The following is a 27,736-nucleotide window of genomic DNA, read 5'->3' as shown; positions in this document are numbered from 1 at the left end:
TGTTGTTTTGGGTCATCCCTGGCTAGTGTGTCATAATCCTTCTTTTGATTGGTCTAGTAATTCTATCCTTTCCTGGAACGTTTCTTGTCATGTGAAGTGTTTAATGTCTGCTATTTCTCCTGTTTGTTCTGTCCCCTCTTCTCAGGAGGAACCTGGTGATTTGACAGGAGTGCCGGAGGAATATCATGGTCTGCGCACGGTCTTCAGTCGGTCCAGAACCAACTCCCTTCCTCCTCACCGGTCGTATGATTGTTGTTCTGATCTCTTTAAGAAGCGTTTTGCATCCGCTCCTATCCTTGTTGCACCTGACGTCACTAAACAGTTTATTGTTGAGGTTGACGCGTCGGGGTGGGCGTGGGAGCCATTCTGTCCCAGCGCTCCGATACTGACGATGGGGTCCACCCTTGTGCGTATTTTTCTCATCGCCTGTCACCGTCGGAACGTAACTATGATGTGGCTAACCGCGAACTGCTCGCCATCCGTTTAGCCCTAGGCAAATGGCGACAGTGGTTGGAGGGGGCGACCGTTCCTTTTGTCGTTTGGACTGACCAAAGGAACCTTGAGTACATCCGTTATGCCAAACGACTGAATGCGCGTCATGCTCGTTGGGCGTTGTTTTTCGCTCGTTTCGAGTTCGTTATTTCTTATTGCCCGGGTACTAAGAACACCAAGCCTCATGCTTTATCCCGTCTCTTTAGTTCTTCTGTGGCTTCTACCGATCCCGAGGGGATCCTTCCTGTTGGGCGTGTTGTCGGGTTGACTGTCTGGGGAATTGAGAGACAGGTTAAGCAAGCACTCACGCACACTGCGTCGCCGCGCTTGTCCTAGTAACCTTCTTTTCGTTCCTGTTTCTACTCGTCTGGCTGTTCTTCAGTGGGCTCACTCTGCCAAGTTAGCTGGCCATCCCGGCGTTCGGGGTACGCTTGCTTCTATTCGCCAGCGGTTTTGGTGGCCTACTCAGGAGCGTGACACGCGCCGTTTCGTGGCTGCGTGTTCAGACTGCGCGCAGAAGAAGTCTGGTAATTTTTTTTTTTTTTTTCTGCTTCTGCTCCTGGTCTTGCTGGGTCTCAGTCTGTTCCCTGCCATCGCATCTCTCCTGTTCTTGTTCCTGCCCTTGCTGTGTCTCAGTCTGTCCCTAGTTGTTACTCTCCTGGCCTGTTTGGTCCTGTTTGCTCTAAAGTTTTCAGTTCTCTACCCGTGTCTCATTTTTTTTTTTTTTGAGTAGTACCCTAGTTTCCCTTTTTATCGTTTTTCGTTACGGTCCTGAGGAGAGGAGTTGGGTTCTTTCTCGGGACGTGCTGGACCGTTTGATCTATGATTTCCTCCGTTGCCGCCAGTGTTCCTCCTCGAGAGCGCCAGGAGGCGCTCGGTGAGTGGGGGGGTACTGTCATGTTTTGTCTTAGTTTGTCTTGTCATTTTGCTTTTCCCTCTGTTCGTTTTCCCCCTGCTGGTCTTTTTAGGTTCGTTCCCCTCTTTCTCTCTTCCTCCCTCTCTCTCTTCTCTCTATCGTTCCGTTCCTGCTCCCAGCTGTTCCTATTCCCCTAATCAATCATTTAGTCTTCCCACACCTGTTCCTTATCTTTTCCCCTGATTAGAGTCCCTATTTCTTCCCTTGTTTTCCGTTCCTGTCCTGTCGGATCCTTGTCTATTGTTCACCGTGCTGTGTCTGTGTATCGCCCTGTCGTGTCGTGTTTCCCTCAGATGCTGCGTGGTGAGCAGGTGTCTGAGTCTGCTAAGTTCAAGTGCCTTCCCGAGGCAACCTGCAGTTCAAGATCAAGTCTCCAGTCGGTTCTCGTCATTACGAGTGGAAATTGTTTTATTTGATTGTATTTTTACTTTACTGGATTAAAGACTCTGTTTTCGCCAAGTCGCTTTTGGGTCCTCATTCACCTGCATAACACTGGAAGTTTAGATAAACCACAACTGTTTCAAACTATTTGAAATCATTAATGGACCTCAGACCACACTACTGTAACTACAATACAAAAAGGAATATATTCAGGAAAGCCCACAAGTCTACCCACACCATGCAGAAAGTGCCATAATACCCATTGAAAACTAGCGGTCAAACAGGAAAATGGTTACAATCATTTTTCCACCCTTCATGTTCCCCAAATTTTAAAAACACTTACAATAAGGGCTGTGTTTCTTGTCGGCTTACCCTGGAAAACTATTTGAATCATTATGGACCTCAGACCACACGTAGCAGGAATATATTCAGGGACTGAGCCCTAGAGTGCGTTACGACAAAAAAGGTAAGTCTGAATACCAAATACTTACTGTTCAATTGGTAAAAAAGTGTTTCAGCCCGGTCTCGAACCAGGGACCTTTCGCGTGTGAGGCGAACGTGATAACCACTACACTACGGAAACCTAATGAGTGAGAAACTAAGGGTGTGGCTGACTTTGGCGGGGTGGGACATTTATCACTCTCAGAATCTATTGAAAATGAAATTACTTAGTCCATTAATTAAGCAATAATGCTTGAGAAGCCGGGAATTATGAGGTATTTTTAAAATATTTGTTTTATTAATAAAAACTATATGTTATCGCTTTGTCATTATGGGGTATTGTGTGTAGATATATTTTATTTTTATTTCATCCATTTTAGTATAAGGCTGTAAGGTAACAAAATGTGGAAAAAGTAAGGGGTCTGAAAACTTTCCAAATGCACTGTACCTATGCAGGCTAGCTTCTTTTCCTTTGCTAGCCAGCCAACTAAATCTATCACACAATCACATCAAGCAGCTATAATTACAGAAAACGATCTACATTTTTGTTTGTTTTACCTTGGATTATATTGCCATTTCTTTGGATATATCCATTACAATGACCCTGATAAATGAATTTGCCTGGCTCAGAGAAGCTGTCAGTCTGTTCACATTCATACAGATCGCACGGTGGAGGTCCCCAAAAAAATGGCAACATTGATCCACAGGTCGGAGAGGTAGACAGCAAGGTTTAGATAAACCACAACTGTTTCAAACCAAATGCTAGCCTCTGGGCATTGGGAAATATTGAATATGACCTTTCGCGTGTGAGGCGAACGTGATAACCACTACACTACTGAAACTACAATACAAAAAGAGGAAGTTGTGGAAAATATTAGGACTGCCCACAAGTCTACCTCACATAATATCCCAAAGTGAGTACCACAGAAAGAGCCATAATACCCATTGAAAACTAGCGGTCAAACAGGAAAATGGTTACAATCATTTTTCCACCCTTCATGTTCCCCACAGGGGATTTTAAAAACACTTACAATAAGGGCTGTGTTTCTTGTCGGCTTACCCTGGAGTGGTAAACTATTTGAATCATTATGGACCTCAGACCACACGTAGCAGGAATATATTCAGAGCGCCCAAGCTAGCCACACATGCAGAGTGTGTTACGCGACAAAAAAGGTAAGTCTGAATACCAAATACTGAGAAGTGCGAAGGAAAAGCATGAATTCCGAAATTGGGACCGAGCCCTAAGTGAATAGGCTTACTGTTCAATTGGTAAAAAAGTGTTTCCGCCCGGTCTCGAACCGGGGACCTTTCGCGTGTGAGGCGAACGTGATAACCACTACACTACGGAAACCTAATGAGTGAGAAACTAAGGGTGTGGCTGACTTTGGCGGGGTGGGACATTTATCACTCTCAGAATCTATTGAAAATTAGAAATTACTTAGTCCATTAATTAAGCAATAATGCTTGAGAAGCCGGGAATTATGAGGTATTTTTAAAATATTTGTTTTATTAATAAAAACTATATGTTATCGCTTTGTCATTATGGGGTATTGTTGGTAAATATATTTTATTTTTATTTCATCCATTTTAGTATAAGGCTGTAAGGTAACAAAATGTGGAAAAAGTAAGGGGTCTGAAAACTTTCCAAATGCACTGTACCTATGCAGGCTAGCTTCTTTTCCTTTGCTAGCCAGCCAACTAAATCTATCACACAATCACATCAAGCAGCTATAATTACAGAAAACGATCTACATTTTTGTTTGTTTTACCTTGGATTATATTGCCATTTCTTTGGATATATCCATTACAATGACCCTGATAAATGAATTTGCCTGGCTCAGAGAAGCTGTCAGTCTGTTCACATTCATACAGATCGCACGGTGGAGGTCCCCAAAAAAATGGCAACATTGATCCACAGGTCGGAGAGGTAGACAGCAAGGTTTAGATAAACCACAACTGTTTCAAACCAAATGCTAGCCTCTGGGCATTGGGAAATATTGAATATGACCTTTCGCGTGTGAGGCGAACGTGATAACCACTACACTACTGAAACTACAATACAAAAAGAGGAAGTCGTGGAAAATATTAGGACTGCCCACAAGTCTACCTCACATAATATCCCAAAGTGAGTACCACAGAAAGAGCCATAATACCCATTACAAACTAGCGGTCAAACAGGAAAATGGTTCCAATCATTTTTCCACCCTTCATGTTCCCCACAGGGGATTTTAAAAACACTTAAAATAAGGGCTGTGTTTCTTGTCGGCTTACCCTGGAGTGGTAAACTATTTGAATCATTATGGACCTCAGACCACACGTAGCAGGAATATATTCAGAGCGCCCAAGCTAGCCACACATGCAGAGTGTGTTACGCGACAAAAAGGTAAGTCTGAATACCAAATACTGAGAAGTGCGAAGGAAAAGCATGAATTCCGAAATTGGGACCGAGCCCTAAGTGAATAGGCTTACTGTCAATTGGTAAAAAGTGTTTCCGCCCGGTCTCGAACCAGGGACCTTTCGCGTGTGAGGCGAACGTGATAACCACTACACTACGGAAACCTAATGAGTGAGAAACTAAGGGTGTGGCTGACTTTGGCGGGGTGGGACATTTATCACTCTCAGAATCTATTGAAAATCAGAAATTACTTAGTCCATTAATTAAGCAATAATGCTTGAGAAGCCGGGAATTATGAGGTATTTTTAAAATATTTGTTTTATTAATAAAAACTATATGTTATCGCTTTGTCATTATGGGGTATTGTTGGTAAATATATTTTATTTTATTTCATCCATTTTAGTATAAGGCTGTAAGGTAACAAAATGTGGAAAAAGTAAGGGGTCTGAAAACTTTCCAAATGCACTGTACCTATGCAGGCTAGCTTCTTTTCCTTTGCTAGCCAGCCAACTAAATCTATCACACAATCACATCAAGCAGCTATAATTACAGAAAACGATCTACATTTTTGTTTGTTTTACCTTGGATTATATTGCCATTTCTTTGGATATATCCATTACAATGACCCTGATAAATGCATTTGCCTGGCTCAGAGAAGCTGTCAGTCTGTTCACATTCATACAGATCGCACGGTGGAGGTCCCCCCAAAAAATGGCAACATTGATCCACAGGTCGGAGAGGTAGACAGCAAGGTTTAGATAAACCACAACTGTTTCAAACCAAATGCTAGCCTCTGGGAATTGGGAAATATTGAATATGACCTTTCGTGTGTGAGGCGAACGTGATAACATCTACACTACTGAAACTACAATACAAAAAGAGGAAGTCGTGGAAAATATTAGGAATGCCCACAAGTCTACCTCACATAATATCCCAAAGTGAGTACCACAGAAAGAGCCATAATACCCATTAAAAACTAGCGGTCAAACAGGAAAATGGTTCCAATCATTTTTCCACCCTTCATGTTCCCCACAGGGGATTTTAAAAACACTTAAAATAAGGGCTGTGTTTCTTGTCGGCTTACCCTGGAGTGGTAAACTATTTGAATCATTATGGACCTCAGACCACACGTAGCAGGAATATATTCAGAGCGCCCAAGCTAGCCACACATGCAGAGTGCGTTACGCGACCAAAAAAGGTAAGTTTGAATACCAAATACTGAGAACTGCGAAGGAAAAGCATGAATTCCGAAATTGGGACCGAGCCCTAAGTGAATAGGCTTACTGTCCAATTTGTTAAAATGTGTTTCCGCCCGGTTTCGAACCAGGGACCTTTCGCGTGTGAGGCGAACGTGATAACCACTACACTACAGAAACCTGATGAGTGAAATACTAAGGGTGTGGCTGACTTTGGCTGGGTGGGGCATTTATCAATCTCAGAACCTATCGAAAATCAGAAATTACTTAGTCCATTAATTAAGCAATAAGGCTTGAGAAGCCGGGAATTATGAGGTATTTTTAAAATATTTGTTTTATTAATAAAAACTATATGTTATCGCTTTGTCATTATGGGGTATTGTGTGTAGATAGATTTTATTTTATTTCATCCATTTTAGTATAAGTCTGTAACGTAACAAAATGTGGAAAAAGTAAGGGGTCTGAAAACTTTCCAAATGCACTGTACCTATGCAGGCTAGCTTCTTTTCCTTTGCTAGCCAGCCAACTAAATCTATCACACAATCACATCAAGCAGCTGAAATTACAGAAAACGATCTACATTTTTGTTTGTTTTACCTTGGATTATATTGCCATTTCTTTAGATATATCCATTACAATGACCCTGATAAATGCATTTGCCTGGCTCAGAGAAGCTGTCAGTCTGTTCACATTCATACAGATCGCACGGTGGAGGTCCCCAAAAAAATGGCAACATTGATCCACAGGTCGGAGAGGTAGACAGCAAGGTTTAGATAAACCACAACTGTTTCAAACCAAATGCTAGCCTCTGGGCATTGGGAAATATTGAATATGACCTTTCGCGTGTGAGGCGAACGTGATAACATCTACACTACTGAAACTACAATACAAAAAGAGGAAGTCGTGGAAAATATTAGGAATGCCCACAAGTCTACCTCACATAATATCCCAAATTGAGTACAACAGAAAGAGCCATAATACCCATTACAAACTAGCGGTCAAACAGGAAAATGGTTCCAATCATTTTTCCACCCTTCATGTTCCCCACAGGGGATTTTAAAAACACTTAAAATAAGGGCTGTGTTTCTTGTCGGCTTACCCTGGAGTGGTAAACTATTTGAATCATTATGGACCTCAGACCACACGTAGCAGGAATATATTCAGAGCGCCCAAGCTAGCCACACATGCAGAGTGCGTTACGCGACAAAAAAGGTAAGTCTGAATAACAAATACTGAGAAGTGCGAAGGAAAAGCATGAATTCCGAAATTGGGGCCGAGCCCTAAGTGAATAGGCTTACTGTCCAATTTGTTAAAATGTGTTTCCGCCCGGTTTCGAACCAGGGACCTTTCGCGTGTGAGACGAACGTGATAACCACTACACTACAGAAACCTGATGAGTTGAATACTAAGGGTGTGGCTGACTTTGGCTGGGTGGGGCATTTATCGCTCTCAGAACCTATTGAAAATCAGAAATTACTTAGTCCATTAATTAAGCAATAAGGCTTGAGAAGCCGGAAATTATGAGGTATTTTTTAAATATTCGTTTTATTAATAAAAACTATATGTTATCGCTTTGTCATTATGGGGTATTGTGTCTAGATAGATTTTATTTTATTTAATCCATTTTAGTATAAGGCTGTAACGTAACAAAATGTGGAAAAAAGTAAGGGGTCTGAAAACTTTCCGAATGCACTGTACCTATGCAGGCTAGCTTCTTTTCCTTTGCTAGCCAGCCAACTAAATCTATCACACAATCACATCAAGCAGCTGAAATGACAGAAAACGATCTACATTTTTGTTTGTTTTACCTTGGATTATATTGCCATTTCTTTAGATATATCCATTACAATGACCCTGATAAATGCATTTGCCTGGCTCAGAGAAGCTGTCAGTCTGTTCACATTCATACAGATCGCACGGTGGAGGTCCCCAAAAAAATGGCAACATTGATCCACAGGTCGGAGAGGTAGACAGCAAGGTTTAGATAAACCACAACTGTTTCAAACCAAATGCTAGCCTCTGGGCATTGGGAAATATTGAATATGACCTTTCGCGTGTGAGGCGAACGTGATAACATCTACACTACTGAAACTACAATACAAAAAGAGGAAGTCGTGGAAAATATTAGGAATGCCCACAAGTCTACCTCACATAATATCCCAAATTGAGTACAACAGAAAGAGCCATAATACCCATTACAAACTAGCGGTCAAACAGGAAAATGGTTCCAATCATTTTTCCACCCTTCATGTTCCCCACAGGGGATTTTAAAAACACTTAAAATAAGGGCTGTGTTTCTTGTCGGCTTACCCTGGAGTGGTAAACTATTTGAATCATTATGGACCTCAGACCACACGTAGCAGGAATATATTCAGAGCGCCCAAGCTAGCCACACATGCAGAGTGCGTTACGCGACAAAAAGGTAAGTTTGAATACCAAATACTGAGAACTGCGAAGGAAAAGCATGAATTCCGAAATTGGGACCGAGCCCTAAGTGAATAGGCTTACTGTCCAATTTGTTAAAATGTGTTTCCGCCCGGTTTCGAACCAGGGACCTTTCGCGTGTGAGGCGAACGTGATAACCACTACACTACAGAAACCTGATGAGTGGAATACTAAGGGTGTGGCTGACTTTGGCTGGGTGGGGCATTTATCAATCTCAGAACCTATTGAAAATCAGAAATTACTTAGTCCATTAATTAAGCAATAAGGCTTGAGAAGCCGGGAATTATGAGGTATTTTTAAAATATTTGTTTTATTAATAAAAACTATATGTTATCGCTTTGTCATTATGGGGTATTGTGTGTAGATAGATTTTATTTTATTTCATCCATTTTAGTATAAGGCTGTAACGTAACAAAATGTGGAAAAAAGTAAGGGGCCTGAAAACTTTCCGAATGCACTGTACCTATGCAGGCTAGCTTCTTTTCCTTTGCTAGCCAGCCAACTAAATCTATCACACAATCACATCAAGCAGCTGAAATGACAGAAAACGATCTACATTTTTGTTTGTTTTACCTTGGATTATATTGCCATTTCTTTAGATATATCCATTACAATGACCCTGATAAATGCATTTGCCTGGCTCAGAGAAGCTGTCAGTCTGTTCACATTCATACAGATCGCACGGTGGAGGTCCCCAAAAAATGGCAACATTGATCCACAGGTCGGAGAGGTAGACAGCAAGGTTTAGATAAACCACAACTGTTTCAAACCAAATGCTAGCCTCTGGGCATTGGGAAATATTGAATATGACCTTTCGCGTGTGAGGCGAACGTGATAACATCTACACTACTGAAACTACAATACAAAAAGAGGAAGTCGTGGAAAATATTAGGAATGCCCACAAGTCTACCTCACATAATATCCCAAATTGAGTACAACAGAAAGAGCCATAATACCCATTACAAACTAGCGGTCAAACAGGAAAATGGTTCCAATCATTTTTCCACCCTTCATGTTCCCCACAGGGGATTTTAAAAACACTTAAAATAAGGGCTGTGTTTCTTGTCGGCTTACCCTGGAGTGGTAAACTATTTGAATCATTATGGACCTCAGACCACACGTAGCAGGAATATATTCAGAGCGCCCAAGCTAGCCACACATGCAGAGTGCGTTACGCGACAAAAAAGGGTAAGTTGAATACCAAATACTGAGAACTGCGAAGGAAAAGCATGAATTCCGAAATTGGGACCGAGCCCTAAGTGAATAGGCTTACTGTCCAATTTGTTAAAATGTGTTTCCGCCCGGTTTCGAACCGGGGACCTTTCGCGTGTGAGGCGAACGTGATAACCACTACACTACAGAAACCTGATGAGTGGAATACTAAGGGTGTGGCTGACTTTGGCTGGGTGGGGCATTTATCAATCTCAGAACCTATTGAAAATCAGAAATTACTTAGTCCATTAATTAAGCAATAAGGCTTGAGAAGCCGGGAATTATGAGGTATTTTTAAAATATTTGTTTTATTAATAAAAACTATATGTTATCGCTTTGTCATTATGGGGTATTGTGTGTAGATAGATTTTATTTTATTTCATCCATTTTAGTATAAGTCTGTAACGTAACAAAATGTGGAAAAAAGTAAGGGGCCTGAAAACTTTCCGAATGCACTGTACCTATGCAGGCTAGCTTCTTTTCCTTTGCTAGCCAGCCAACTAAATCTATCACACAATCACATCAAGCAGCTGAAATTACAGAAAACGATCTACATTTTTGTTTGTTTTACCTTGGATTATATTGCCATTTCTTTAGATATATCCATTACAATGACCCTGATAAATGCATTTGCCTGGCTCAGAGAAGCTGTCAGTCTGTTCACATTCATACAGATCGCACGGTGGAGGTCCCCAAAAAAACGGCAACATTGATCCACAGGTCGGAGAGGTAGACAGCAAGGTTTAGATAAACCACAACTGTTTCAAACCAAATGCTAGCCTCTGGGCATTGGGAAATATTGAATATGACCTTTCGCGTGTGAGGCGAACGTGATAACATCTACACTACTGAAACTACAATACAAAAAGAGGAAGTCGTGGAAAATATTAGGAATGCCCACAAGTCTACCTCACATAATATCCCAAATTGAGTACAACAGAAAGAGCCATAATACCCATTACAAACTAGCGGTCATACAGGAAAATGGTTCCAATCATTTTTCCACCCTTCATGTTCCCCACAGGGGATTTTAAAAACACTTAAAATAAGGGCTGTGTTTCTTGTCGGCTTACCCTGGAGTGGTAAACTATTTGAATCATTATGGACCTCAGACCACACGTAGCAGGAATATATTCAGAGCGCCCAAGCTAGCCACACATGCAGAGTGCGTTACGCGACCAAAAAGGTAAGTTTGAATACCAAATACTGAGAACTGCGAAGGAAAAGCATGAATTCCGAAATTGGGACCGAGCCCTAAGTGAATAGGCTTACTGTCCAAATTGTTAAAATGTGTTTCCACCCAGTCTCGAACCGGGGACCTTTCGCATGTTAGGCGAACGTGATAACCACTACACTACGGAAACCTGGTGGGTGTAATACTAAGGGTGTGGCTGACTTTGGCTGGGTTGGCATTTATCGCTCTCAGAACCTATTGAAAATCAGAAATTACTTAGTCCATTAATTAAGCAATAAGGCTTGAGAAGCCGGAAATTATGAGGTATTTTTAAAATATTTGTTTTATTAATAAAAACTATATGTTATCGCTTTGTCATTATGGGGTATTGTGTGTAGATAGATTTTATTTTATTTCATCCATTTTAGTATAAGTCTGTAACGTAACAAAATGTGGAAAAAAGTAAGGGGCCTGAAAACTTTCCGAATGCACTGTACCTATGCAGGCTAGCTTCTTTTCCTTTGCTAGCCAGCCAACTAAATCTATCACACAATCACATCAAGCAGCTGAAATGACAGAAAACGATCTACATTTTTGTTTGTTTTACCTTGGATTATATTGCCATTTCTTTAGATATATCCATTACAATGACCCTGATAAATGCATTTGCCTGGCTCAGAGAAGCTGTCAGTCTGTTCACATTCATACAGATCGCACGGTGGAGGTCCCCAAAAAATGACAACATTGATCCACAGGTCTGAGAGGTAGACAGCAAGGTTTAGATAAACCACAACTGTTTCAAACCAAATGCTAGCCTCTGGGCATTGGGAAATATTGAATATGACCTTTCGCGTGTGAGGCGAACGTGATAACCACTACACTACAGAAACCTGATGAGTTGAATACTAAGGGTGTGGCTGACTTTGGCTGGGTGGGGCATTTATCGCTCTCAGAACCTATTGAAAATCAGAAATTACTTAGTCCATTAATTAAGCAATAAGGCTTGAGAAGCCGGGAATTATGAGGTATTTTTAAAATATTTGTTTTATTAATAAAAACTATATGTTATCGCTTTGTCATTATGGGGTATTGTGTGTAGATAGATTTTATTTTATTTCATCCATTTTAGTATAAGTCTGTAACGTAACAAAATGTGGAAAAAAGTAAGGGGCCTGAAAACTTTCCGAATGCACTGTACCTATGCAGGCTAGCTTCTTTTCCTTTGCTAGCCAGCCAACTAAATCTATCACACAATCACATCAAGCAGCTGAAATTACAGAAAACGATCTACATTTTTGTTTGTTTTACCTTGGATTATATTGCCATTTCTTTAGATATATCCATTACAATGACCCTGATAAATGCATTTGCCTGGCTCAGAGAAGCTGTCAGTCTGTTCACATTCATACAGATCGCACGGTGGAGGTCCCCAAAAAACGGCAACATTGATCCACAGGTCGGAGAGGTAGACAGCAAGGTTTAGATAAACCACAACTGTTTCAAACCAAATGCTAGCCTCTGGGCATTGGGAAATATTGAATATGACCTTTCGCGTGTGAGGCGAACGTGATAACATCTACACTACTGAAACTACAATACAAAAAGAGGAAGTCGTGGAAAATATTAGGAATGCCCACAAGTCTACCTCACATAATATCCCAAATTGAGTACAACAGAAAGAGCCATAATACCCATTACAAACTAGCGGTCATACAGGAAAATGGTTCCAATCATTTTTCCACCCTTCATGTTCCCCACAGGGGATTTTAAAAACACTTAAAATAAGGGCTGTGTTTCTTGTCGGCTTACCCTGGAGTGGTAAACTATTTGAATCATTATGGACCTCAGACCACACGTAGCAGGAATATATTCAGAGCGCCCAAGCTAGCCACACATGCAGAGTGCGTTACGCGACTAAAAAGGTAAGTTTGAATACCAAATACTGAGAACTGCGAAGGAAAAGCATGAATTCCGAAATTGGGACCGAGCCCTAAGTGAATAGGCATACTGTCCAATTTGTTAAAATGTGTTTCCGCCCGGTTTCGAACCTGGGACCTTTCGCGTGTGAGGCGAATGTGATAACCACTACACTACAGAAACCTGATGAGTGGAATACTAAGGGTGTGGCTGACTTTGGCTGGGTGGGGCATTTATCAATCTCAGAACCTATTGAAAATCAGAAATGACTTAGTCCATTAATTAAGCAATAAGGCTTGAGAAGCCGGGAATTATGAGGTATTTTTAAAATATTTGTTTTATTAATAAAAACTATATGTTATCGCTTTGTCATTATGGGGTATTGTGTGTAGATAGATTTTATTTTATTTCATCCATTTTAGTATAAGTCTGTAACGTAACAAAATGTGGAAAAAGTAAGGGGCCTGAAAACTTTCCGAATGCACTGTACCTATGCAGGCTAGCTTCTTTTCCTTTGCTAGCCAGCCAACTAAATCTATCACACAATCACATCAAGCAGCTGAAATTACAGAAAACGATCTACATTTTTGTTTGTTTTACCTTGGATTATATTGCCATTTCTTTAGATATATCCATTACAATGACCCTGATAAATGCATTTGCCTGGCTCAGAGAAGCTGTCAGTCTGTTCACATTCATACAGATCGCACGGTGGAGGTCCCCAAAAAAACGGCAACAATGATCCACAGGTCGGAGAGGTAGACAGCAAGGTTTAGATAAACCACAACTATTTCAAACCAAATGCTAGCCTCTGGGCATTGGGAAATATTGAATATGACCTTTCGCGTGTGAGGCGAACGTGATAACATCTACACTACTGAAACTACAATACAAAAAGAGGAAGTCGTGGAAAATATTAGGAATGCCCACAAGTCTACCTCACATAATATCCCAAATTGAGTACAACAGAAAGAGCCATAATACCCATTACAAACTAGCGGTCATACAGGAAAATGGTTCCAATCATTTTTCCACCCTTCATGTTCCCCACAGGGGATTTTAAAAACACTTAAAATAAGGGCTGTGTTTCTTGTCGGCTTACCCTGGAGTGGTAAACTATTTGAATCATTATGGACCTCAGACCACACGTAGCAGGAATATATTCAGAGCGCCCAAGCTAGCCACACATGCAGAGTGCGTTACGCGACCAAAAATGTAAGTTTGAATACCAAATACTGAGAACTGCGAAGGAAAAGCATGAATTCCGAAATTGGGACCGAGCCCTAAGTGAATAGGCTTACTGTCCAAATTGTTAAAATGTGTTTCCGCCGGGTCTCGAACCTGGGACCTTTCGCGTGTTAGGCGAACGTGATAACCACTACACTACGGAAACCTGATGGGTGGAATACTAAGGGTGTGACTGACTTTGGCTGGGTGGGGCATTTATCGCTCTCAGAACCTATTGAAAATTAGAAATTACTTAGTCTATTAATTAAGCAATAAGGCTTGAGAAGCCGGGAATTATGAGGTATTTTTAAAATATTTGTTTTATTAATAAAAACTATATGTTATCGCTTTGTCATTATGGGGTATTGTGTGTAGATAGATTTTATTTTATTTCATCCATTTTAGGATAAGTCTATAACGTAACAAAATGTGGAAAAAAGTAAGGGTCTGAAAAATTTCTGAATGCACTGTACCTATGCAGGCTAGCTTCTTTTCCTTTGCTAGCCAGCCAACTAAATCTATCACACAATCACATCAAGCAGCTGAAATTACAGAAAACGATCTACATTTTTGTTTGTTTTACCTTGGATTATATTGCCATTTCTTTAGATATATCCATTACAATGACCCTGATAAATGAATTTGCCTGGCTCAGAGAAGCTGTCAGTCTGTTCACATTCATACAGATCGCACGGTGGAGGTCCCCAAAAAAACGGCAACAATGATCCACAGGTCGGAGAGGTAGACAGCAAGGTTTAGATAAACCACAACTGTTTCAAACCAAATGCTAGCCTCTGGGCATTGGGAAATATTGAATATGACCTTTCGCGTGTGAGGCGAACGTGATAACATCTACACTACTGAAACTACAATACAAAAAGAGGAAGTCGTGGAAAATATTAGGAATGCCCACAAGTCTACCTCACATAATATCCCAAATTGAGTACAACAGAAAGAGCCATAATACCCATTACAAACTAGCGGTCATACAGGAAAATGGTTCCAATCATTTTTCCACCCTTCATGTTCCCCACAGGGGATTTTAAAAACACTTAAAATAAGGGCTGTGTTTCTTGTCGGCTTACCCTGGAGTGGTAAACTATTTGAATCATTATGGACCTCAGACCACACGTAGCAGGAATATATTCAGAGCGCCCAAGCTAGCCACACATGCAGAGTGCGTTACGCGACCAAAAATGTAAGTTTGAATACCAAATACTGAGAACTGCGAAGGAAAAGCATGAATTCCGAAATTGGGACCGAGCCCTAAGTGAATAGGCTTACTGTCCAAATTGTTAAAATGTGTTTCCGCCCGGTCTCGAACCGGGGACCTTTCGCGTGTTAGGCGAACGTGATAACCACTACACTACGGAAACCTGATGGGTGGAATACTAAGGGTGTGGCTGACTTTGGCTGGGTGGGGCATTTATCGCTCTCAGAACCTATTGAAAATCAGAAATTACTTAGTCCATTAATTAAGCAATAAGGCTTGAGAAGCCGGGAATTATGAGGTATTTTTAAATATTTGTTTTATTAATAAAAACTATATGTTATCGCTTTGTCATTATGGGGTATTGTGTGTAGATAGATTTTATTTTATTTCATCCATTTTAGGATAAGTCTATAACGTAACAAAATGTGGAAAAAAGTAAGGGTCTGAAAAATTTCTGAATGCACTGTACCTATGCAGGCTAGCTTCTTTTCCTTTGCTAGCCAGCCAACTAAATCTATCACACAATCACATCAAGCAGCTGAAATTACAGAAAACGATCTACATTTTTGTTTGTTTTACCTTGGATTATATTGCCATTTCTTTAGATATATCCATTACAATGACCCTGATAAATGCATTTGCCTGGCTCAGAGAAGCTGTCAGTCTGTTCACATTCATACAGATCGCACGGTGGAGTACCCCAAAAAAAACGGCAACATTGATCCACAGGTCTGAGAGGTAGACAGCAAGGTTTAGATAAACCACAACTGTTTCAAACCAAATGCTAGCCTCTGGGCATTGGGAAATATTGAATATGACCTTTCGCGTGTGAGGCGAACGTGATAACATCTACACTACTGAAACTACAATACAAAAAGAGGAAGTCGTGGAAAATATTAGGAATGCCCACAAGTCTACCTCACATAATATCCCAAATTGAGTACAACAGAAAGAGCCATAATACCCATTACAAACTAGCGGTCATACAGGAAAATGGTTCCAATCATTTTTCCACCCTTCATGTTCCCCACAGGGGATTTTAAAAACACTTAAAATAAGGGCTGTGTTTCTTGTCGGCTTACCCTGGAGTGGTAAACTATTTGAATCATTATGGACCTCAGACCACACGTAGCAGGAATATATTCAGAGCGCCCAAGCTAGCCACACATGCAGAGTGCGTTACGCGACCAAAAAGGTAAGTTTGAATACCAAATACTGAGAACTGCGAAGGAAAAGCATGAATTCCGAAATTGGGACCGAGCCCTAAGTGAATAGGCTTACTGTCCAATTTGTTAAAATGTGTTTCCGCCCGGTTTCGAACCGGGGACCTTTCGCGTGTGAGGCGAATGTGATAACCACTACACTACAGAAACCTGATGAGTGGAATACTAAGGGTGTGGCTGACTTTGGCTGGGTGGGGCATTTATCAATCTCAGAACCTATTGAAAATCAGAAATGACTTAGTCCATTAATTAAGCAATAAGGCTTGAGAAGCCGGGAATTATGAGGTATTTTTAAAATATTTGTTTTATTAATAAAAACTATATGTTATCGCTTTGTCATTATGGGGTATTGTGTGTAGATAGATTTTATTTTATTTCATCCATTTCAGTATAAGTCTGTAACGTAACAAAATGTGGAAAAAAGTAAGGGGCCTGAAAACTTTCCGAATGCACTGTACCTATGCAGGCTAGCTTCTTTTCTTTTGCTAGCCAGCCAACTAAATCTATCACACAATCACATCAAGCAGCTGAAATTACAGAAAACGATCTACATTTTTGTTTGTTTTACCTTGGATTATATTGCCATTTCTTTAGATATATCCATTACAATGACCCTGATAAATGCATTTGCATGGCTCAGGGAAGCTGTCAGTCTGTTCACATTCATACAGATCGCACGGTGGAGTACCCCAAAAAAACGGCAACATTGATCCACAGGTCTGAGAGGTAGACAGCAAGGTTTAGATAAACCACAACTGTTTCAAACCAAATGCTAGCCTCTGGGCGTTGGGAAACATTGAATATGACCTTTCGCGTGTGAGGCGAACGTGATAACATCTACACTACTGAAACTACAATACAAAAAGAGGAAGTCGTGGAAAATATTAGGAATGCCCACAAGTCTACCTCACATAATATCCCAAATTGAGTACAACAGAAAGAGCCATAATACCCATTACAAACTAGCGGTCATACAGGAAAATGGTTCCAATCATTTTTCCACCCTTCATGTTCCCCACAGGGGATTTTAAAAACACTTAAAATAAGGGCTGTGTTTCTTGTCGGCTTACCCTGGAGTGGTAAACTATTTGAATCATTATGGACCTCAGACCACACGTAGCAGGAATATATTCAGAGCGCCCAAGCTAGCCACACATGCAGAGTGCGTTACGCGACCAAAAAGGTAAGTTTGAATACCAAATACTGAGAACTGCGAAGGAAAAGCATGAATTCCGAAATTGGGACCGAGCCCTAAGTGAATAGGCATACTGTCCAATTTGTTAAAATGTGTTTCCGCCCGGTTTCGAACCTGGGACCTTTCGCGTGTGAGGCGAATGTGATAACCACTACACTACAGAAACCTGATGAGTGGAATACTAAGGGTGTGGCTGACTTTGGCTGGGTGGGGCATTTATCAATCTCAGAACCTATTGAAAATCAGAAATGACTTAGTCCATTAATTAAGCAATAAGGCTTGAGAAGCCGGGAATTATGAGGTATTTTTAAAATATTTGTTTTATTAATAAAAACTATATGTTATCGCTTTGTCATTATGGGGTATTGTGTGTAGATAGATTTTATTTTATTTCATCCATTTCAGTATAAGTCTGTAACGTAACAAAATGTGGAAAAAAGTAAGGGGCCTGAAAACTTTCCGAATGCACTGTACCTATGCAGGCTAGCTTCTTTTCTTTTGCTAGCCAGCCAACTAAATCTATCACACAATCACATCAAGCAGCTGAAATTACAGAAAACGATCTACATTTTTGTTTGTTTTACCTTGGATTATATTGCCATTTCTTTAGATATATCCATTACAATGACCCTGATAAATGCATTTGCCTGGCTCAGAGAAGCTGTCAGTCTGTTCACATTCATACAGATCGCACGGTGGAGGTCCCCAAAAAACGGCAACATTGATCCACAGGTCGGAGAGGTAGACAGCAAGGTTTAGATAAACCACAACTGTTTCAAACCAAATGCTAGCCTCTGGGCATTGGGAAATATTGAATATGACCTTTCGCGTGTGAGGCGAACGTGATAACATCTACACTACTGAAACTACAATACAAAAAGAGGAAGTCGTGGAAAATATTAGGAATGCCCACAAGTCTACCTCACATAATATCCCAAATTGAGTACAACAGAAAGAGCCATAATACCCATTACAAACTAGCGGTCATACAGGAAAATGGTTCCAATCATTTTTACACCCTTCATGTTCCCCACAGGGGATTTTAAAAACACTTAAAATAAGGGCTGTGTTTCTTGTCGGCTTACCCTGGAGTGGTAAACTATTTGAATCATTATGGACCTCAGACCACACGTAGCAGGAATATATTCAGAGCGCCCAAGCTAGCCACACATGCAGAGTGCGTTACGCGACCAAAAATGTAAGTTTGAATACCAAATACTGAGAACTGCGAAGGAAAAGCATGAATTCCGAAATTGGGACCGAGCCCTAAGTGAATAGGCTTACTGTCCAAATTGTTAAAATGTGTTTCCGCCCGGTCTCGAACCGGGGACCTTTCGCGTGTTAGGCGAACGTGATAACCACTACACTACGGAAACCTGATGGGTGGAATACTAAGGGTGTGGCTGACTTTGGCTGGGTGGGGCATTTATCAATCTCAGAACCTATTGAAAATCAGAAATGACTTAGTCCATTAATTAAGCAATAAGGCTTGAGAAGCCGGGAATTATGAGGTATTTTTAAAATATTTGTTTTATTAATAAAAACTATATGTTATCGCTTTGTCATTATGGGGTATTGTGTGTAGATAGATTTTATTTTATTTCATCCATTTTAGTATAAGTCTGTAACGTAACAAAATGTGGAAAAAAGTAAGGGGCCTGAAAACTTTCCGAATGCACTGTACCTATGCAGGCTAGCTTCTTTTCCTTTGCTAGCCAGCCAACTAAATCTATCACACAATCACATCAAGCAGCTGAAATTACAGAAAACGATCTACATTTTTGTTTGTTTTACCTTGGATTATATTGCCATTTCTTTAGATATATCCATTACAATGACCCTGATAAATGCATTTGCCTGGCTCAGAGAAGCTGTCAGTCTGTTCACATTCATACAGATCGCACGGTGGAGGTCCCCAAAAAAACGGCAACATTGATCCACAGGTCGGAGAGGTAGACAGCAAGGTTTAGATAAACCACAACTGTTTCAAACCAAATGCTAGCCTCTGGGCATTGGGAAATATTGAATATGACCTTTCGCGTGTGAGGCGAACGTGATAACATCTACACTACTGAAACTACAATACAAAAAGAGGAAGTCGTGGAAAATATTAGGAATGCCCACAAGTCTACCTCACATAATATCCCAAATTGAGTACAACAGAAAGAGCCATAATACCCATTACAAACTAGCGGTCATACAGGAAAATGGTTCCAATCATTTTTCCACCCTTCATGTTCCCCACAGGGGATTTTAAAAACACTTAAAATAAGGGCTGTGTTTCTTGTCGGCTTACCCTGGAGTGGTAAACTATTTGAATCATTATGGACCTCAGACCACACGTAGCAGGAATATATTCAGAGCGCCCAAGCTAGCCACACATGCAGAGTGCGTTACGCGACCAAAAATGTAAGTTTGAATACCAAATACTGAGAACTGCGAAGGAAAAGCATGAATTCCGAAATTGGGACCGAGCCCTAAGTGAATAGGCTTACTGTCCAAATTGTTAAAATGTGTTTCCGCCCGGTCTCGAACCGGGGACCTTTCGCGTGTTAGGCGAACGTGATAACCACTACACTACGGAAACCTGATGGGTGGAATACTAAGGGTGTGGCTGACTTTGGCTGGGTGGGGCATTTATCAATCTCAGAACCTATTGAAAATCAGAAATGACTTAGTCCATTAATTAAGCAATAAGGCTTGAGAAGCCGGGAATTATGAGGTATTTTTAAAATATTTGTTTTATTAATAAAAACTATATGTTATCGCTTTGTCATTATGGGGTATTGTGTGTAGATAGATTTTATTTTATTTCATCCATTTTAGTATAAGTCTGTAACGTAACAAAATGTGGAAAAAAGTAAGGGGCCTGAAAACTTTCCGAATGCACTGTACCTATGCAGGCTAGCTTCTTTTCCTTTGCTAGCCAGCCAACTAAATCTATCACACAATCACATCAAGCAGCTGAAATTACAGAAAACGATCTACATTTTTGTTTGTTTTACCTTGGATTATATTGCCATTTCTTTAGATATATCCATTACAATGACCCTGATAAATGCATTTGCCTGGCTCAGAGAAGCTGTCAGTCTGTTCACATTCATACAGATCGCACGGTGGAGGTCCCCAAAAAACGGCAACATTGATCCACAGGTCGGAGAGGTAGACAGCAAGGTTTAGATAAACCACAACTGTTTCAAACCAAATGCTAGCCTCTGGGCATTGGGAAATATTGAATATGACCTTTCGCGTGTGAGGCGAACGTGATAACATCTACACTACTGAAACTACAATACAAAAAGAGGAAGTCGTGGAAAATATTAGGAATGCCCACAAGTCTACCTCACATAATATCCCAAATTGAGTACAACAGAAAGAGCCATAATACCCATTACAAACTAGCGGTCATACAGGAAAATGGTTCCAATCATTTTTACACCCTTCATGTTCCCCACAGGGGATTTTAAAAACACTTAAAATAAGGGCTGTGTTTCTTGTCGGCTTACCCTGGAGTGGTAAACTATTTGAATCATTATGGACCTCAGACCACACGTAGCAGGAATATATTCAGAGCGCCCAAGCTAGCCACACATGCAGAGTGCGTTACGCGACAAAAAAGGTAAGTTTGAATACCAAATACTGAGAACTGCGAAGGAAAAGCATGAATTCCGAAATTGGGACCGAGCCCTAAGTGAATAGGCTTACTGTCCAAATTGTTAAAATGTGTTTCCGCCCGGTCTCGAACCGGGGACCTTTCGCGTGTTAGGCGAACGTGATAACCACTACACTACAGAAACCTGATGGGTGGAATACTAAGGGTGTGGCTGACTTTGGCTGGGTGGGGCATTTATCAATCTCAGAACCTATTGAAAATCAGAAATTACTTAGTCCATTAATTAAGCAATAAGGCTTGAGAAGCCGGGAATTATGAGGTATTTTTAAAATATTTGTTTTATTAATAAAAACTATATGTTATCGCTTTGTCATTATGGGGTATTGTGTGTAGATAGATTTTATTTTATTTCATCCATTTTAGTATAAGTCTGTAACGTAACAAAATGTGGAAAAAAGTAAGGGGCCTGAAAACTTTCCGAATGCACTGTACCTATGCAGGCTAGCTTCTTTTCCTTTGCTAGCCAGCCAACTAAATCTATCACACAATCACATCAAGCAGCTGAAATGACAGAAAACGATCTACATTTTTGTTTGTTTTACCTTGGATTATATTGCCATTTCTTTAGATATATCCATTACAATGACCCTGATAAATGCATTTGCCTGGCTCAGAGAAGCTGTCAGTCTGTTCACATTCATACAGATCGCACGGTGGAGGTCCCCAAAAAAACGGCAACATTGATCCACAGGTCTGAGAGGTAGACAGCAAGGTTTAGATAAACCACAACTGTTTCAAACCAAATGCTAGCCTCTGGGCATTGGGAAATATTGAATATGACCTTTCGCGTGTGAGGCGAACGTGATAACATCTACACTACTGAAACTACAATACAAAAAGAGGAAGTCGTGGAAAATATTAGGAATGCCCACAAGTCTACCTCACATAATATCCCAAATTGAGTACAACAGAAAGAGCCATAATACCCATTAAAAACTAGCGGTCATACAGGAAAATGGTTCCAATCATTTTTCCACCCTTCATGTTCCCCACAGGGGATTTTAAAAACACTTAAAATAAGGGCTGTGTTTCTTGTCGGCTTACCCTGGAGTGGTAAACTATTTGAATCATTATGGACCTCAGACCACACGTAGCAGGAATATATTCAGAGCGCCCAAGCTAGCCACACATGCAGAGTGCGTTACGCGACTAAAAATGTAAGTTTGAATACCAAATACTGAGAACTGCGAAGGAAAAGCATGAATTCCGAAATTGGGACCGAGCCCTAAGTGAATAGGCTTACTGTCCAAATTGTTAAAATGTGTTTCCGCCCGGTCTCGAACCAGGGACCTTTCGCGTGTTAGGCGAACGTGATAACCACTACACTACGGAAACCTGATGGGTGGAATACTAAGGGTGTGGCTGACTTTGGCTGGGTGGGGCATTTATCAATCTCAGAACCTATTGAAAATCAGAAATGACTTAGTCCATTAATTAAGCAATAAGGCTTGAGAAGCCGGGAATTATGAGGTATTTTTAAAATATTTGTTTTATTAATAAAAACTATATGTTATCGCTTTGTCATTATGGGGTATTGTGTGTAGATAGATTTTATTTTATTTCATCCATTTTAGTATAAGTCTGTAACGTAACAAAATGTGGAAAAAAGTAAGGGGCCTGAAAACTTTCCGAATGCACTGTACCTATGCAGGCTAGCTTCTTTTCCTTTGCTAGCCAGCCAACTAAATCTATCACACAATCACATCAAGCAGCTGAAATTACAGAAAACGATCTACATTTTTGTTTGTTTTACCTTGGATTATATTGCCATTTCTTTAGATATATCCATTACAATGACCCTGATAAATGCATTTGCCTGGCTCAGAGAAGCTGTCAGTCTGTTCACATTCATACAGATCGCACGGTGGAGGTCCCCAAAAAACGGCAACATTGATCCACAGGTCGGAGAGGTAGACAGCAAGGTTTAGATAAACCACAACTGTTTCAAACCAAATGCTAGCCTCTGGGCATTGGGAAATATTGAATATGACCTTTCGCGTGTGAGGCGAACGTGATAACATCTACACTACTGAAACTACAATACAAAAAGAGGAAGTCGTGGAAAATATTAGGAATGCCCACAAGTCTACCTCACATAATATCCCAAATTGAGTACAACAGAAAGAGCCATAATACCCATTACAAACTAGCGGTCAAACAGGAAAATGGTTCCAATCATTTTTCACCCTTCATGTTCCCCACAGGGGATTTTAAAAACACTTAAAATAAGGGCTGTGTTTCTTGTCGGCTTACCCTGGAGTGGTAAACTATTTGAATCATTATGGACCTCAGACCACACGTAGCAGGAATATATTCAGAGCGCCCAAGCTAGCCACACATGCAGAGTGCGTTACGCGACAAAAAGGTAAGTCTGAATACCAAATACTGAGAACTGCGAAGGAAAAGCATGAATTCCGAAATTGGGACCGAGCCCTAAGTGAATAGGCTTACTGTCCAATTTGTTAAAATGTGTTTCCGCCCGGTTTCGAACCAGGGACCTTTCGCGTGTTAGGCAAACGTGATAACCACTACACTACAGAAACCTGATGAGTGGAATACTAAGGGTGTGGCTGACTTTGGCTGGGTGGGGCATTTATCAATCTCAGAACCTATTGAAAATCAGAAATTACTTAGTCCATTAATTAAGCAATAAGGCTTGAGAAGCCGGGAATTATGAGGTATTTTTAAAATATTTGTTTTATTAATAAAAACTATATGTTATCGCTTTGTCATTATGGGGTATTGTGTGTAGATAGATTTTATTTTATTTCATCCATTTTAGTATAAGTCTGTAATGTAACAAAATGTGGAAAAAAGTAAGGGGCCTGAAAACTTTCCGAATGCACTGTACCTATGCAGGCTAGCTTCTTTTCCTTTGCTAGCCAGCCAACTAAATCTATCACACAATCACATCAAGCAGCTGAAATGACAGAAAACGCTCTACATTTTTGTTTGTTTTACCTTGGATTATATTGCCATTTCTTTGGATATATCCATTACAATGACCCTGATAAATGAATTTGCCTGGCTCAGAGAAGCTGTCAGTCTGTTCACATTCATACAGATCGCACGATGGAGGTCCCCAAAAAAACGGCAAAATTGATCCACAGGTCGGAGAGGTAGACAGCAAGGTTTAGATAAACCACAACTGTTTCAAACCAAATGCTAGCCTCTGGGCATTGGGAAATATTGAATATGACCTTTCGCGTGTGAGGCGAACGTGATAACCACTACACTACTGAAACTACAATACAAAAAGAGGAAGTCGTGGAAAATATTAGGAATGCCCACAAGTCTACCTCACATAATATTCCAAAGTGAGTACCACAGAAAGAGCCATAATACCCATTAAAAACTAGCGGTCAAACAGGAAAATGGTTCCAATCATTTTTCCACCCTTCATGTTCCCCACAGGGGATTTTAAAAACACTTAAAATAAGGGCTGTGTTTCTTGTCGGCTTACCCTGGAGTGGTAAACTATTTGAATCATTATGGACCTCAGACCACATGTAGCAGGAATGTATTCAGAGCGCCCAAGCTAGCCACACATGCAGAGTGCGTTACGCGACCAAAAAGGTAAGTTTGAATACCAAATACTGAGAACTGCGAAGGAAAAGCATGAATTCCGAAATTGGGACCGAGCCCTAAGTGAATAGGCTTACTGTCCAATTTGTTAAAAAGTGTTTCCGCCCGGTCTCGAACCGGGGACCTTTCGCGTGTTAGGCGAACGTGATAACCACTACACTACGGAAACCTAATGGGTGGAATACTAAGGGTGTGGCTGACTCTGGCTGGGTGGGGAATTTATCGCTCTCAGAACCTATTGAAAATCAGAAATTACTTAGTCCATTAATTAAGCAATAAGGCTTGAGAAGCCGGGAATTATGAGGTATTTTTAAAATATTTGTTTTATTAATAAAAACTATATGTTATCGCTTTGTCATTATGGGGTATTGTGTGTAGATAGATTTTATTTTATTTCCTCCATTTTAGTATATGTCTGTAATGTAACAAAATGTGGAAAAAAGTAAGGGGTCTGAAAACTTTCCGAATGCACTGTACCTATGCAGGCTAGCTTCTTTTCCTTTGCTAGCCAGCCAACTAAATCTATCACACAATCACATCAAGCAGCTGAAATGACAGAAAACGATCTACATTTTTGTTTGTTTTACCTTGGATTATATTGCCATTTCTTTGGATATATCCATTACAATGATCCTGATAAATGAATTTGCCTGGCTCAGAGAAGCTGTCAGTCTGTTCACATTCATACAGATCGCACGGTGGAGGTCCCCCAAAAAACGACAACATTGATCCACTGGTCGGAGAGGTAGACAGCAAGGTTTAGATAAACCACAACTGTTTCAAACCAAATGCTAGCCTCTGGGCATTGGGAAATATTGAATATGACCTTTCGCGTGTGAGGCGAACGTGATAACCACTACACTACTGAAACTACAATAAAAAAAAGAGGAAGTCGTGGAAAATATTAGGAATGCAATACCCATTAAAAACTAGCGGTCAAACAGGAAAATGGTTCCAATCATTTTTCCAACCTTCATGTTCCCCACAGGGGATTTTAAAAACACTTAAAATAAGGGCTGTGTTTCTTGTCGGCTAACCCTGGAGTGGTGGATCGGGAACAGGTGCGGGAAGACTAAATGATGATTAGGGGAATAGGAACAGCTGGGAGCAGGAGACGGAACGACAGAGAGAAGAGAGAGCGAGAGAGTGAGAGAGGGAGGGGGAGAGAGAGGGATAGAAGGAGGAAAGAACCAAACAAGACCAGCAGAGGGAAACGAATAGCATGGGGAGCACAGGGACAAGACATGACAATAAATGACAAACATGACAGTACCCCCCACTCACCGAGCGCCTCCTGGCGCACTCGAGGAAGGAATCCTGGCGGCAACGGAGGAAATCATCGATGAGCGAACGGTCCAGCACGTCCCGAGACGGAACCCAACTCCTCTCCTCAGGACCGTAACCCTCCCAATCCACTAGGTATTGGTGACCCCGTCCCCGAGAACGCATGTCCATAATCTTATGTACCTTGTAAATGAGTCGCGCTCGACAAGGGCGGGAGGAGGGAGGAAGACGAGCGAGGAGTCACGAAGAAAGGAAGCAACTTTGCAGGAGACATGGAAGACAGGATGGACGCGACGAAGATGTCGCGGAAGAAGCAGTCGCACAGCGACAGGATTGACGACCTGGGAGACACGGAACGGACCAATGAACTCGCGGAGTCAACTTACGAGAAGCTGTCGTAAGAGGAAGGTTGCGAGTGGAAAGCCACACTCTCTGGCCGCAACAATACCTTGGACTCTTAATCCTGCGTTTATTGGCGGCTCTCACCGTCTGTGCCCTGTAACGGCAAAGTGCAGACCTCACCCTCCTCCAGGTGCGCTCACAACGTTGGACAAACGCTTGAGCGGAGGGAACGCTGGACTCGGCAAGCTGGGATGAGAACAGAGGAGGCTGGTAACCCAGACTACTCTGAAACGGAGATAACCCGGTAGCAGACGAAGGAAGCGAATTGTGAGCGTATTCTGCCCAGGGGAGCTGTTCTGCCCAAGACGCAGGGTTTCTGAAAGAAAGGCTGCGTAGTATGCGACCAATCGTCTGATTGGCCCTCTCTGCTTGACCGTTAGACTGGGGATGAAACCCGGAAGAGAGACTGACGGACGCACCAATCAAACGACAGAACTCCCTCCAAAACTGTGACGTGAATTGCGGGCCTCTGTCTGAAACGGCGTCTAACGGGAGGCCATGAATTCTGAATACATTCTCAATAATGATTTGTGCCGTCTCCTTAGCGGAAGGAAGTTTAGCGAGGGGAATGAAATGTGCCGCCTTAGAGAACCTATCGACAACCGTCAGAATCACAGTCTTCCCCGCAGACAAAGGCAGACCGGTAATGAAGTCTAAGGCAATGTGAGACCATGGTCGAGAAGGAATGGGGAGCGGTCTGAGACGACCGGCAGGAGGAGAGTTACCCGACTTAGTCTGCGCGCAGTCCGAACAAGCAGCCACGAAACGGCGCGTGTCACGCTCCTGAGTCGGCCACCAAAAGCGCTGGCGAATAGACGCAAGAGTGCCTCGAACACCGGGATGACCCGCTAACTTGGCAGAGTGAGCCCACTGAAGAACAGCCAGACGAGTGGAAACAGGAACGAAAAGGAGGTTACTAGGACAAGCGCGCGGCGACGCAGTGTGCGTGAGTGCTTGCTTAACCTGTCTTTCAATTCCCCAGACTGTTAACCCGACAACACGCCCATAAGGAAGAATCCCCTCGGGATCAGTAGAAGCCACAGAAGAACTAAACAGACGGGATAAGGCATCAGGCTTGGTGTTCTTGCTACCCGGACGGTAAGAAATCACAAACTCGAAACGAGCGAAAAACAACGCCCAACGAGCTTGACGGGCATTAAGTCGTTTGGCAGAACGGATGTACTCAAGGTTCTTATGGTCTGTCCAAACGACAAAAGGAACGGTCGCCTCCTCCAACCACTGTCGCCATTCGCCTAGGGCTAAGCGGATGGCGAGCAGTTCACGGTTACCCACATCATAGTTAGCTGATGGCTAGCATACAGGCGATGACAAAGGGCATTTAGTTCCATTGCCAGACTGGAAGCG

At 41.5% G+C, this 27,736-nt stretch overlaps 19 non-coding genes across 19 annotated transcripts; all 19 read right to left on the bottom strand.

Moving 5' to 3' along the window:
* Window positions 1-2,299: 2,299 nt before the first annotated feature.
* trnav-cac lies at window positions 2,300-2,372 on the bottom strand. Its single transcript has one exon. It is a non-coding gene; the product is annotated as a tRNA-Val (tRNA).
* A 1,136-nt stretch (window positions 2,373-3,508) lies between these two features.
* trnav-cac lies at window positions 3,509-3,581 on the bottom strand. The gene has a single exon. It is a non-coding gene; the product is annotated as a tRNA-Val (tRNA).
* Window positions 3,582-4,716: 1,135 nt separating this feature from the next.
* On the bottom strand, window positions 4,717-4,789 carry trnav-cac. The gene has a single exon. It is a non-coding gene; the product is annotated as a tRNA-Val (tRNA).
* A 1,139-nt stretch (window positions 4,790-5,928) lies between these two features.
* Window positions 5,929-6,001, bottom strand: trnav-cac. Its single transcript has one exon. It is a non-coding gene; the product is annotated as a tRNA-Val (tRNA).
* A 1,137-nt stretch (window positions 6,002-7,138) lies between these two features.
* Window positions 7,139-7,211, bottom strand: trnav-cac. Its single transcript has one exon. It is a non-coding gene; the product is annotated as a tRNA-Val (tRNA).
* A 1,137-nt stretch (window positions 7,212-8,348) lies between these two features.
* On the bottom strand, window positions 8,349-8,421 carry trnav-cac. The gene has a single exon. It is a non-coding gene; the product is annotated as a tRNA-Val (tRNA).
* Window positions 8,422-9,558: 1,137 nt separating this feature from the next.
* On the bottom strand, window positions 9,559-9,631 carry trnav-cac. The gene has a single exon. It is a non-coding gene; the product is annotated as a tRNA-Val (tRNA).
* Window positions 9,632-10,769: 1,138 nt separating this feature from the next.
* On the bottom strand, window positions 10,770-10,842 carry trnav-aac. The gene has a single exon. It is a non-coding gene; the product is annotated as a tRNA-Val (tRNA).
* Window positions 10,843-12,679: 1,837 nt separating this feature from the next.
* Window positions 12,680-12,752, bottom strand: trnav-cac. Its single transcript has one exon. It is a non-coding gene; the product is annotated as a tRNA-Val (tRNA).
* A 1,137-nt stretch (window positions 12,753-13,889) lies between these two features.
* On the bottom strand, window positions 13,890-13,962 carry trnav-aac. Its single transcript has one exon. It is a non-coding gene; the product is annotated as a tRNA-Val (tRNA).
* A 1,137-nt stretch (window positions 13,963-15,099) lies between these two features.
* Window positions 15,100-15,172, bottom strand: trnav-aac. The gene has a single exon. It is a non-coding gene; the product is annotated as a tRNA-Val (tRNA).
* Window positions 15,173-16,309: 1,137 nt separating this feature from the next.
* Window positions 16,310-16,382, bottom strand: trnav-cac. The gene has a single exon. It is a non-coding gene; the product is annotated as a tRNA-Val (tRNA).
* Window positions 16,383-17,520: 1,138 nt separating this feature from the next.
* trnav-cac lies at window positions 17,521-17,593 on the bottom strand. The gene has a single exon. It is a non-coding gene; the product is annotated as a tRNA-Val (tRNA).
* Window positions 17,594-18,730: 1,137 nt separating this feature from the next.
* On the bottom strand, window positions 18,731-18,803 carry trnav-aac. Its single transcript has one exon. It is a non-coding gene; the product is annotated as a tRNA-Val (tRNA).
* A 1,138-nt stretch (window positions 18,804-19,941) lies between these two features.
* Window positions 19,942-20,014, bottom strand: trnav-aac. Its single transcript has one exon. It is a non-coding gene; the product is annotated as a tRNA-Val (tRNA).
* Window positions 20,015-21,151: 1,137 nt separating this feature from the next.
* Window positions 21,152-21,224, bottom strand: trnav-aac. The gene has a single exon. It is a non-coding gene; the product is annotated as a tRNA-Val (tRNA).
* Window positions 21,225-22,362: 1,138 nt separating this feature from the next.
* Window positions 22,363-22,435, bottom strand: trnav-aac. The gene has a single exon. It is a non-coding gene; the product is annotated as a tRNA-Val (tRNA).
* Window positions 22,436-23,570: 1,135 nt separating this feature from the next.
* trnav-aac lies at window positions 23,571-23,643 on the bottom strand. The gene has a single exon. It is a non-coding gene; the product is annotated as a tRNA-Val (tRNA).
* Window positions 23,644-24,781: 1,138 nt separating this feature from the next.
* Window positions 24,782-24,854, bottom strand: trnav-aac. The gene has a single exon. It is a non-coding gene; the product is annotated as a tRNA-Val (tRNA).
* Between the last annotated feature and the right edge of the window lie 2,882 nt (window positions 24,855-27,736).

Source organism: Oncorhynchus gorbuscha, linkage group LG10, assembly GCF_021184085.1.
Source record: "Oncorhynchus gorbuscha isolate QuinsamMale2020 ecotype Even-year linkage group LG10, OgorEven_v1.0, whole genome shotgun sequence".
Lineage (NCBI taxonomy): Eukaryota > Metazoa > Chordata > Actinopteri > Salmoniformes > Salmonidae > Oncorhynchus > Oncorhynchus gorbuscha.
The sequence above is the reverse complement of the archived record's forward strand: the minus strand, read 5'-3'. Positions and strand labels throughout refer to the sequence as shown.